Source organism: Tinamus guttatus, unplaced genomic scaffold (genome assembly GCF_059628265.1).
Source record: "Tinamus guttatus ecotype Peru unplaced genomic scaffold, ASM5962826v1 Tinamus_guttatus_pri_ptg000030l, whole genome shotgun sequence".
In the NCBI taxonomy this organism is placed as follows: Eukaryota; Metazoa; Chordata; class Aves; order Tinamiformes; family Tinamidae; genus Tinamus; species Tinamus guttatus.
Genome location: NW_028288564.1, coordinates 638,431 through 650,681, shown reverse-complemented (window position 1 = coordinate 650,681; position 12,251 = coordinate 638,431). Strand labels below are relative to the sequence as shown.

The following is a 12,251-nucleotide window of genomic DNA, read 5'->3' as shown; positions in this document are numbered from 1 at the left end:
ATTGCTTTCCTTTGATATGTAATTTTATAGTATCTGCTTCTAGTCAATTGCCCTTTGATATGTAATTTTATAGTATCTGCTACTAGCTTTTCAGTCCTCTTTTTTATTAGTGTTGGTCAAATCAGGTGTATAAAGTAAGAACATCACTGTGGGAGTTGGAGTGGAATGACAATGAGTTGCCCATTATTTCTGCTGACAGATCCCAAGTTCAGGGTTATCAAAGACCTTTTTCCAAGCTCTCTACCCTAGCTTGGCCAAGGAACTAGTCTCAGATCCTTAGGCTCTGCTCTTGCAGGCAGATCTTCATGTCTGGACTCCTACTGATCTCAGCAAGGTTTTGGGCAACATACAAGCACTAGGCAAACAGTAATTTGTTTCTGGATGATTTTCAGAGCTACTCAGCTGCTGAGCTGCTAGAGTTTCCAATGGGCTGGAGAAAAACAAATACACAGATCATAAAATTTCTCATCTTCTGTATGCTCTCAATAACGTTCTCTGCTCATGTATCATTGGTGGGCCCTTGGGACCTGGGGACTGTGCTCCATATAAGTGTATACACACACACATGCATATATATATCTTTGTGTCTGTACAAACACATTTGTATGTGCATACATGTGTATACTGACATCATGTAGTTCATTTTTGCAGAAGTATGCACATATATAAAGCCACAAGTGGGCATTTGTTTCCTGAGTGCCTTCATCAACTTCCTGATTTACCATCTTCTCTGGTTTAGATGATCTGTTTTCCTCCATAGGATTCTGCTCTGACTTTTCTTAGTCAAGTCACTTCATCCAGAAAAAGCACAAAGCCTAAGAGAAAAGTCAGAGACCTAAGAAAACTAAAATCTCTTGCATTAATATATACATATATTTATTTAAATGAGTTACATGAAGAAGTATCTTGTTTTCTTGCAATGATGTCGTATTAAAAGCAGCTGATCTGGGGTTTTGGATCTGGTTCCTCCCTCAATTACACAAATATACATAAGGAAAAACACTGCCATGTCCACTGAGTGAAATCTTATAAAACTATCTAAGAATATCGCCTTTTGTTTTTGAACTTTGGGCTGATATCTTTATAGTTTTTGTCTTGTAAGAGTGGTAAATGCAAAACGCACTTCTGAAATCCATTTGTATTTCTTTACTGATCCAGAAAATGACCACAAGTAATTGCTCCAACAGACAAATCTCAAAAATATACTCTGATCTCCTAAGAACACAGGAGTAATATATGTATTAAATTGTGGTTATATACAACAGGTATGTAATTATTAAATTTTTTTTCAGTACAGCAAGAGTACTGTGGGGCTTAGCTGTTTTTTCTAAACTATAACAAGTGCCACTCTTTTTCAAAATATTTCTAGACTGGGAGTAAAGAAAAAAATCCTTCTATTGACTTCCTTAAGTATTTTATACAAATAAATGTTTCCTGTTTCCAAGTGATCCATGCATATCTGGCATATCTGCTTTTTTTTTTTTTTAATGCAGCAATTGACATAGCATAAAATATTCTTCATGCAACAAAAAGTCTGTTAGGACTGTGAGTTTTGACAAGGAGGAATTAGGATACACTGTAGCACAATGTCTAGAGTTTAATTTCTCTTAAAACTTGTATTTAACCATTAAAATAAATTTATAGTAAATATAAACTTGAAACTGATTTTTATAAGCTATGATTGCAAATCAGAGTTGGTGACTTGGAAGACATCCCAACGATACCTGAGGGGTGAAGCAGGAGAATTAGAGATACTATGGAGAAAACACACAGAGCTGATCATTTTTCCAACTATATCCATATAAAAAGCTGTAATTCTTGTTTCTTATAGCCTTTTTGTAGTTCTCTTATTGCCTCCAATTTGTTAAGGAAATTGTGGCATCGCTACAAATAGCTTCTTTAAAGCCTTCTCAAGCTGTATTTCACTTTGTAAACACCCCTGAAAAACAAAATATGCAGGGCTAGATCCTGCCCTCTGTTATGTGCAGAAAATCCTCTTGGAGTTCAGTGAGGTTGATGCATGTGGCTGAAACTAATATCTGGCCTATCCCTATGCACAGGGAGGCCACAGACGCATCATATTCTTGTTTCTCTCTTCCTCCAAACTTTTGTTGGATGCACCTTCTCCCCCCAACCCAAGGCGTTTTTTGCTTTATTTTGCTTTGTTTCTTTTTAATTAAGGAAGAGGGGAAGGAATGATTTTTAAAGTTAGGAAACTCATCTGAAGATCCACATGGCTTCACCAAGGGCCTGCCCCACTGACCATCTCACAAAAAGCTGGACACTGAAATACAAATTTGTTATAAGATTAAATAATCTATTATAATTGTTTATAAGATGAAAGTCATGGAATTGGAGTAACAAGTAAGCGCTGGAAGTAAAATGTGCTAAACTGAACACAAAGTGTCGTAATTGACTATACATGTTCCATAAGAATTTGCGGAACAGCTTAGCAGTCTTAATTTCACCCACCACAAGGGCAAGTTGCATACAGTAATAATTTTGTGTTTGTAAATCACCTTAAAGAAATAGATTCCTATATAATGTCAGTGCTCTTTACCATATACTATGTATTTCCCTTTTTTACTGTTAAACTCCAGAGGTAGAAAGATTTAATTTTTCCTTGGTGTTATCATTGTTACCCTTGTATTTGACCTTATAAAGAAAAAAAAAAGGGGCATTGTTCATATAAAAATACAGAATAATCGGAAAAAAAAATATTGCTCGTTGTCTGAGGTAAGTTTTACACTGATTTAATTTTAAGAGAAAAACTTTTTTTTTCCCCAAAAAATATTCACAGTATAGCATACTGCAGTTTTGACAGAAAAATCCACTTTTGAGAAGTTCCCATCTCAGGGGGTCTTTCAGAGGTGTCCCACTGCCCTGACCAAAAGCTGCTTCCGAACATAAAACAGGGGTCATTTCCCTGACTGGCAGCTCCTATTCCAAAAGATGGGGCAGCAGCAGCAAGGAGCTTGCAGTCCAGTTTCTCTTGGCATGCAAACTGTCTTTTAAGGTAAACACTAATATTTAGACAGGACAATATTTACTGATATTCCCCTGGCCAAACGCTGCATTTGCAACTATAAAGCATGTGAGGATGGCAAAGCAGTTATACGCCTTCTTAAGATCGTTTTTTTTCCCCTTTCTAACTGTAATGGGTGACTGCTTTTCTGCCTAAACAGCTCTAAAGGGCTGTGAAAACTGAAGTCTTTCAAAGCTGTTAAATGTTTCCTCAGATTTACAACAAAAATTCTGCATTACAAATATTCTAGTAAAATCTCCAAAGCAGTGCAATCAGCACTTACATAATTTTTCGTTAAGTCAGTGTTTGTGTATTCAGTACCTAGAAAATAAGGAAAGTGAACGTGGGTAAGGGGGGGGGGTAACAAAAAAGCACAAAGGCAAGGAAAAAAATATAAAAAAAAATCCTACCCTGAAACAGCCATGCAGCTATTAAACATATGCCAAAGTAAACAATAGTGTGAGGGTCTGCCATGCCTTTGCCCTGCAGGTAGACGGCAGGCGGCACAGAAGGAAAGCAAATGGAAAGGAAAAGAGAAAGACAGTACAGGATGTGGATGAGATGCCGAGCCCTGGGAGCATGAACGGCCTGATTGTGATCCTCAAGTCACACCATCAGCCATGCAAAACAGGACATACCTTTCTGGCTTGCTGGTTCTGCCGCCTGAAACAAAGCAGTCCCATTCTCAGCAGGAGGCCAAATCAAAATGAAATTTTATTTAGTCTGCACTGTCCCCAGACTGGGTTTCAGAATGACTGCTTTAGGAGATAGCATGGATGTGGCTGATGCATGCTTTGCATATGAAACTGCAATAGGAAAAAAAAAATCTACATAATCAAAAAAATCTGTGCTGTGTGTATGGCAAAAAAAAAAAAAAAAAATCCTGGACGTTAGTGAATCAGCTACAATGGATGTTTTAAAATATGACCTTTCTGAATAAAATGCACATTTGTGCTCTGCAATAGTATTTTCAATAAATATATAATAGATCATTTTGCATGTAATTATTCAGAAGCTGCCTTGAGACACTGAAATATCAAATTATTTTCTTTTTTTTTTAAATCATGAATCAGAATTACATCTTGGAAGACACACAGAGAAATACATATCTAAAGAAAGAGGAATTCTATGTCTTGCAGTGGTAGGGACTGCAACTTAGAATCCTCTTCAATTTAATGTTTAGTTTAAGTCCCTTCCTCCTAGAGAATCCAGAGAAAGGCCTACTGCAGTAAAGAACATCTGCTTTTATGTGCCACTAATCTAATGCACTCCACCTTGCACTTTTAAGAAAGCACCCATTCTTTGATTACACACTTAATTTTACAGACTATTAATAAATAAAAAAGATCATCAACTGATCACACAGTATTTTCATCAGAAGTTAGCAATAACTTACAAAGGCAAGGAACAGTCTGCAGAATATGCAGGGCATACACCATGTAATGCCTTTGTTGTCAGTTATGCTGCAAATGAGATTTTCAAATAGGATTTGCAGAGGCAGGGCAGTGATCAACACAGTGCAACATCCAGGAGAGAGAAGTTGAGCACAGTATTCTGTGAAACAAGGGGGCAGAATGGAGCCTGTTTGTAAATACATATTATTATCCAAAGAAAACACTTATCACTGCTTGATTTTGCTTCACTAGCTGCTTGGGACTCGCTGATACCAATAATTTAGTATGTGCGCATCTGTGTGGGCTTGTGTGTTTGCATATATTTGCGTGCAGTGCATGTAAGCCTGTGTGCTATGTACATGTATATGCTCGGTGCTTACGTTGTAAAAGACAAGCGAAAGGCAGAACAAACAATACACATGTTTTCAATTGACAGATATTTCTACGCTAAAACAAGCAGTGCTAATACTGTGCTCTATAGCATATGGGCAGGCAAAGAATGGGAAGAAAAAACCCATCAAATCTTCAAGAATGCAAAGGGGATAACGATTCCAAATAAACAATACAGATAAAAACTTCCAAGAATAATGAGATACAGTGCAAATCATTCACACAATGTGCTTTCACACAGCAATGACGGAAGTCACTGACAACAATGCAACCATGTGCAAATACTCCTTGGAGAAACAGTCGAGCAAATTTTGTAATTCTGTCTTCTGTGCTTTGCAGGCTGAGTTTGAGCTTCTCTGCAGCAAAATGCACTGCAAAATTGGTGCTTTAGAATTAAGCATTGGACATTATAGAAGGTAACTTCATAATGAGTTCTCCTATTGCTATTTAAAGCTAGAAGCTCATAAGGAGCACAGTGAAAAAATATAACATTTGTTCTCCTTATGTCTTGGAACAACTGTTTTTATATTTGCAGTCATCTGAACTGTTGTTCCAAAGAAGATATTAAGATAGACCCCAGTTTCATGCTGTATCATATTTATTCTGATGTATATCTTATAGCTAAGCTTTGTCTTTACTGGGTTTTTTTTTTTTGTGTGTTATTATTTTTACAAACGCTATGTGTTTCTCACAGAACTTCCCACTTTGGGCAAAAAAAGAAATATGTGATTGCTTTAAAAATAGAAAACCAAAAACAAAGCTAGTATTCCCAAAATTCAATGCACCTGGCATTCACTTTATACCTAATAAGCATCCGTGAATATGCAAATGCTCACTGTCTCCAGTAACCTCATTAATTTATTCCTCAGGCAATCAAAGAATGTGAACCAGTCCTCTGCTACTAATACTGGAACTGGTGCGCTGTTCAGCATTGCTAGAATCAGCTGAAAGTACATTCTGCATATTGAAAAACTGTTTCATCTTTCCTCCTGCCTTTGCCACTCTAATTCAAACAAAGACTTCCTACCTCAGTATACATAGCTGACAGCAAAAGTTGAAAAATGCCAAAAAATAATTAAGACATGTATGTATGTATAATATGCGTGTTTGTGTGCACATATATGCATGTATTTCTTCATGAGCACACGGAAGCAAATACTTTATAGAAGTCTCCCCAGAATTCCAGTGTAGAAACTGCTTGAGTTTTCCTCTTTATTTATTTGGAGGGAGCGGGGGGAGCTCGGGAAGGGGGGAGGAGGATGACCTGCCTCCCACTCTGCAGAGCAGCTGAATAATCTTTTCCTTTGCCCACATTAAAAGCCCTGAATAATGTTTATAAAATGTTAGGGAATCCCGGTAGGTTTCCTATTTAACAAGCCATGTATGACAAATCACAGTGTAATGTACTACGTTCTTAATCTTTAATTAGAATGTGAATATCTGCTAGAGAACGCAGTTAACTTTGACACATTAAATCTTCTGGTTAAAGTGCCTTACAGGAAGTGCAAAGATGAAACACTGCAACAATCTACTGCCTCTCTCCATTCACCCAGACAGTTGGGGAAGGATGATAACATCTTGTAATACCTGCTCTGTAGTAATTAATCGCTGTGGTATTTAGGACCATTCAAGTAGACAAATATGACAGAGACAGGGACAATTAGGAACCTTGTTCAAGCTACATTAACTTTTCCAGCTATTACAACACAGCAGCTCAAGTTTGCTTGTAAAAGCTGCAGAGGGATTGTTATGCATTAGCCGTGCGATTATTAATGAAAGAAAAGGAGAATTGTGTTTATTGTAGTTTGAAAATTGCAAATAAATTTCAATTATCTGCTATGTCATTTTGTTAAACATGCATTCTGGAAATGCCTTTGTACTCTAAATCACGAGCTACTTAGAGCAAACTAATACTAGAAAGCCTTTGGGAGACCTAAAGTCAATATTTTTGTTGAACTGGCCTTCTTTCTTGTTGAAACTGGAGACAGATTGAGCTACCTGGAGGTATTTCAGGTAGTTAGCGAACCCTGTACACACTCACTCTGCTCCTGTGCACCAACAGGCGGTTGCATCAGACTTCTTGAAAGCTTGGGCACATCTCTGATTGAACGTGCTCTCTGCTCCACTAAAAGGAGACGGCTGAACAACCTTAGCGATCGCATGCATAAAGTACACGCAAATATCTAAAGAAATATTGCTCTAAATGTTTTTTGGGAAAAACAAAAGCCCGGAAAGCCCTTTGCCTCTTCCCCCTTGCTGCTTCAGCCATCCATAGTATGGACTGAATGAAACACAAGGGAAAGATTTGGGACCTGGTATGGATTATGTATTTTAAAGGTTACATGCTGTGCTTTACTTTCCCATCAATAAACAGCTGCAAATGCACTGCAGATTGTAAAGTTTATGTTTTAACTATATATTTGAGACAGCGCAATTTGCCGTTGCTGCTCTGTATGGCATGAGCACGTACTGGTTCTCAGCATTAAAGGAGGTCGGCCAGAAAATGACAGAAGTGGACAAAATGCTACAAAGGCTTGTACATGGATATTCTGTTATTTTTTTCTTTTTCTTTCTTTTTTTTTTTAATGAAATCACCTAAACCTGTGGCCCTTTTATGTTCACTTTCTATGAATATTTGAACTAGAGTGTCTTAGCAGCGTGAATGCTCGCAGAAAGCTAATTTGAAAGTCATACGTGCAAGTGTTTGTAGAAAACGAATTCCAAATTTGCATGTGCAAATATTTGCCCTGGATATGCTCGTACGCTCACCCAGTTAGGGTGCAGAAGGAAGAGCATGTGGCTTGCGTGGCCAATCATGTCACACGATCCCAGCTTGGGTTTCAAATATTGTGTCAAATTTGCCCAGTGAACTTGTTTACGACCAAACCATAAAGTAGGGGGGGGGGCAGAAAAAGTGTTAAAAGTGTATGAAACGCATTCAAACAACAAATGTTTGCAGAGATTTGAGATGAGGAACCGAGCATTTCAAAAGCAGCGACAGAGGCATGCTGACACCAAACTGAGTTTGTTAGAAAGTGTTTGCTCCACCCTAGCAAAGCTGCTTTTGCCTCCTCGCCCCTTCCAGGAGACGGAAAGGCAAAAGAAAAGGTAAAAACACCAATCGGGGCAGGTCGCATTCTCCACCCATCTGCCCAGTTCATGGTCACTCCATTAAGACTCAACTCTTAAAATGTGAAATATTTAGCAGCCTTCAAGTGCTCTCTGGAGGTGTGCAGGCAAGAACACAACCATTTATTTTCAGGTGAAGCCTTCCATGGTTATATATATCTACATATATATATTTCCTTTTATTCTTCTTTTTTTTTGATTTTTGCTATTTGTGAGTGTGACTTACTGTGGTCTGCGTCACTGTGAGCTGGGAAGATGAGGAAAAGCCAGCTTGGGAGGGCAGAAATCTGCCTCGCCACCCCAGAATCGGCTGTGGCGGCCTAAGCGCGGGAGGGGGCCGGGGCAGGGGGAAAGCAGCTCAGAGCACAGCAACAATCCCCCCTCTCAGCTGAGCTGCAATGATGTCAGCTTTCTGATTACAAACTGCTTATTTATGCTTCAACAGCTGCCAAGAGCAGCAAATAAGCGGCTAAAAGAGTGTCTAGACCAGGCATTCAGGCCTCTATTGTGTGCCGGTTGTTACCTGGTTGACAGCGATGGGTACAGCTGCCGGGTGTGAAAGCGAGCAAGAGATGGGGAGGCAGTGATTGACAGGAGGGCCCTGGGGGTCAGGCACAGCCGGTCCCCATGGCCCCACGTCTTTATATTCCCCCGCTCCAAAGGGAAAGCTGTGGCTCTGCCTAGAGGTTGGAGGTGAAAGGAAATGTTTGAGGGTAATGAAAAAAAAAAAAAAGGGAAAAAAAATCCTTTGGCCAAATTTGCAACCATGAACGCTTGCTCTGGCAGGGGTTGAGGCCAAAGTGCTAGGTGCTGTTCTGTGTATGCAGAAATGGTTAGTGGTAACAGGCATAGTAGTGTGTTAAAAGCAAATGTGCAAAAACGCCTGCTTGGACCATCTTGCACACTGGGGCTTAAGATGCATGGTGCAGTGTTATTTTTGTGCAGGCTAAAAACTAGTGATGCTGCTGAAAGCTAGTCATGTGCATTATGAAATTCATGCTGCTCTACAGCTAGCTGGAAAAGCATTTATGAGATTTTTCTGAAAAACAGTCAGATATTTGGGAGGAAAAAAAAAATGCATGTGCAGATTAGACAATCAAAGCTCCCATCTACTCACACGGTGATTTTTTCTCTTTTTGGTCAGATTCTGAATAGACAATCTCTCTTAATGCACCTCTCTGGAACATTTAGTCAGTATGCAGGAGTGACCAAACCCCATTAACTGTAATTTTTGACCAATGTAGAGGTGTTCTGAGGCTGGTTCTGCTCTCATAGCCAAGGACAGTACCAATCCGACTGAATTCAAAGGAATGACATTGATTCAAGCCAACTGCAATCACCAGCAAGCTATCTGAATTTCATACCTCCCACTCAATCCTACCTCATGGTAGGGTTCAGAAAAGAGCCAAGAGTTCTCACAAGTTTTTAAAGGGATGAAGCCAATGAACTACTACTATTATTTTTAGTCTTAAGAAAACCAAAACCAGATTCAAAAATCTTGCAACAACATGTACAAATATAAAGACAATATAAAAATACAAAGAGATCTCAGTATACCTGAGATGAATTAAAGATTTGCATGCACTACCAAGTCCACTCCTGTCTTCACCCAGACATGCACAGTTTAAGTTTCTGGGACAGCTGTGAGTAGAATTAATCTTGCATTCCTTTTTGGCATTTGCTGCTACAAGGCAAAGTCCTATGCCAAGAAAAAAAGTTGATTTTCAGAGCTTGTTACATATGACATAATTATTAAATGTTTTATGATCATATGATATACATATACATATATATATATTTACTGTAGTATTTAAATAGGTTATAATTAAAAAATGAGTAAGCTTTTTCCAACAAAAGAAAATAAAAACCAAAAATAGCCCAGAAAGCAGTAGTATATACAGAGGTAAGAAGTGCAGCAGAGCACCTGAGTAGCACAAGCTTAATTTGGGTGTACAGTTGGCTTTCTACATACCTGATGCAAAAGCTGTAACTAAAATGAAATCATGTTAAATTAGCTGTAAAAAATAAGTTGATTTAATTAAGCACAGAAAGACTTATTAGATATAATAAAATGTTAAAAAGTCAAATGATGTGCAGTTACATTTCAGCTAACATTGCTCAACAAATCCACTAAATTTATTCCTTTCAATAATGATCTGTTTTGAGCGTTTAATTAGATAAATAATATTTAATCACTTCAGCAAATTTGAACTAGAAGAATTCCTTGTCATCAGTGGTGACTCATTTTGCTAATATCTACCTTTAAAGAAAAGGTAAAACTAGATGATCTCCCCAAGCAGCGAAGAGGATGAAACTAGTACAAATCTGTCTCTCGGCCTCATTAAAAAAACAGGTTTGCTAAACAAACTATTATTTACAGTGAGAAGTGTGCATATTTTACTGAGAAAGAGCATTCACATGTTTGCCTCTTTTCAGCATCAGGCACTATAAGTAGATGATAAGAAAAGATATTCAATAGATGTCCTATAATTCATCATAATACTGTTTCATTTAATAACTACTTTGCTGAAGTGATTGGCATGATTACAGGAAAATTACTTCAAATTATTCATCTCTTATCTAGCATCTAAGATGTCCTAAACTTGCATGAGAGTTAGCATAATGGGACCTATTAATTACTAATGCTGCAAGTCCTTCACTACTTAAATATCCTTTCTACCAGGTGTGCTGTATAATGCAAATAAAGAAAACATAAACCATCTCGTTCTAAGATGGTGCCACCCAAAGTTTAATAAATGAAATACGACATACAAAAATATGTGGGCCACCTTTCATTTTAAAATATCTGAATTTTTGCCATCTTCTATCATCTCTTACCTTTTTCTATATCTCCTTCTCATTGTATGTGTAGCATGCATGGCTATATGTGTGTGCATATATGTAAAAACAAACATGTGAACATTAGAAAATACGGTATATGTGTTGCAGTTCAAATGGCTGCAGCGACCTGGTTCAGGGATGGCACGGCGAGCACCCCCAAACCACTCGGGCCATCAGCTAGTTGACACCAATGTGGTGGACGGCAAATGGCGTTTATTGATGGGTAACAAGGTGTTATATAGCTAGGTTTACAACGTCACATCCGTCTGCTTACACCATAGACTAAACACTATTGGCTATTAGGGGCCCTATCTTTCCGTACAGCACGATATCTTCCGGCTGCCGTTCCCTAACTATCTGCAACATATATGCCATATTTATTTTCTACTCAGAGGTATTGACAAGCAAGGCTGCTATAAAAGACAGGCTAAATACACAGTCTGTGCCCTGGAGAGCACCTTTTCATCTCAAAATCATATCCTTCAAATATTATCCGTTCAGGAAAATTTACTCCAATGAGTAAACACTTCGAAAACAAGAGGCATTGCTATCTGTTAAAGGCAGGAAAGTTAAAACAAAAATGTCCAGAAGCCATGTTTCCTCTCTGCAGTCTGGATTTAACATCCAATGTAAATTAGAAGAGTGTTACGCTTACACCCTGAGCTTTCAAAGAGTCGTTCTGAAAATGAGTGTAGCAGAAATCCAGGAATAGCCCCTTCCTATCCTTCTTTCTAACATACTTGTGACATGCCCATAATTCAAGGACTAGCTATGCCACCTTTTAAACCCTCCTAAAATGGAGAATTTTCCCAGCAGGCTTGATGCTTCAGTATCTTACACCTCATAAACACATTTAAAACTGTGCGAGGGATACCCATATAGTTACGAGCTCTCATTAGTGCTATCCTAAATGTGTATAGCAGGTGTAAAACTGTCCCGCTTTAATTTTAAAGAATTCAACCTCAAGTCCATGAACAACTGTCTTTTCTGTCTCCTTTTCTCTTTGCCATTTTTATTAGCATGAGTGGTACCTTTGAATCTATTATCATATTCACCATATTGAACGAAACATGCAAGAAGTGTGGGAAGAAAATCAAACCAAAGCAAACAAACAAGAACAAGAACAAATCCAAAGTTAAAAATCATATGGAGATCTCATAAAATCGATTGTTACTTATGTGCGGCAAATGACCCAACCTAAAACCTCTGGGCTCTCTGACAAAATCTAACTTGAAATGTAGCCTCCAATAAAAAGGCAAGTTGCTCAAGTAAATTGCAGACAGGTAACGAACACTGGACTTCTAATACCCTATTTACCAGCAAATATGGAACAAAAATATCACATCTACCATACACAGAAAAAGTGAAAAGGAAACACATTCTTGAGTCCCAGCAGATGATTTTTTTTTCTTTTCATATATTCAAGTGATTGTTTCTAAACATATAAATGAACTAGGATACCCCCCATGAAA

At 38.1% G+C, this 12,251-nt stretch overlaps 1 pseudogene; it reads right to left on the bottom strand.

The window, feature by feature from the left end:
* LOC104569018 (uncharacterized) overlaps positions 1-12,251 on the bottom strand; it is a 173,289-nt pseudogene that overhangs the window by 147,506 nt on the left and 13,532 nt on the right.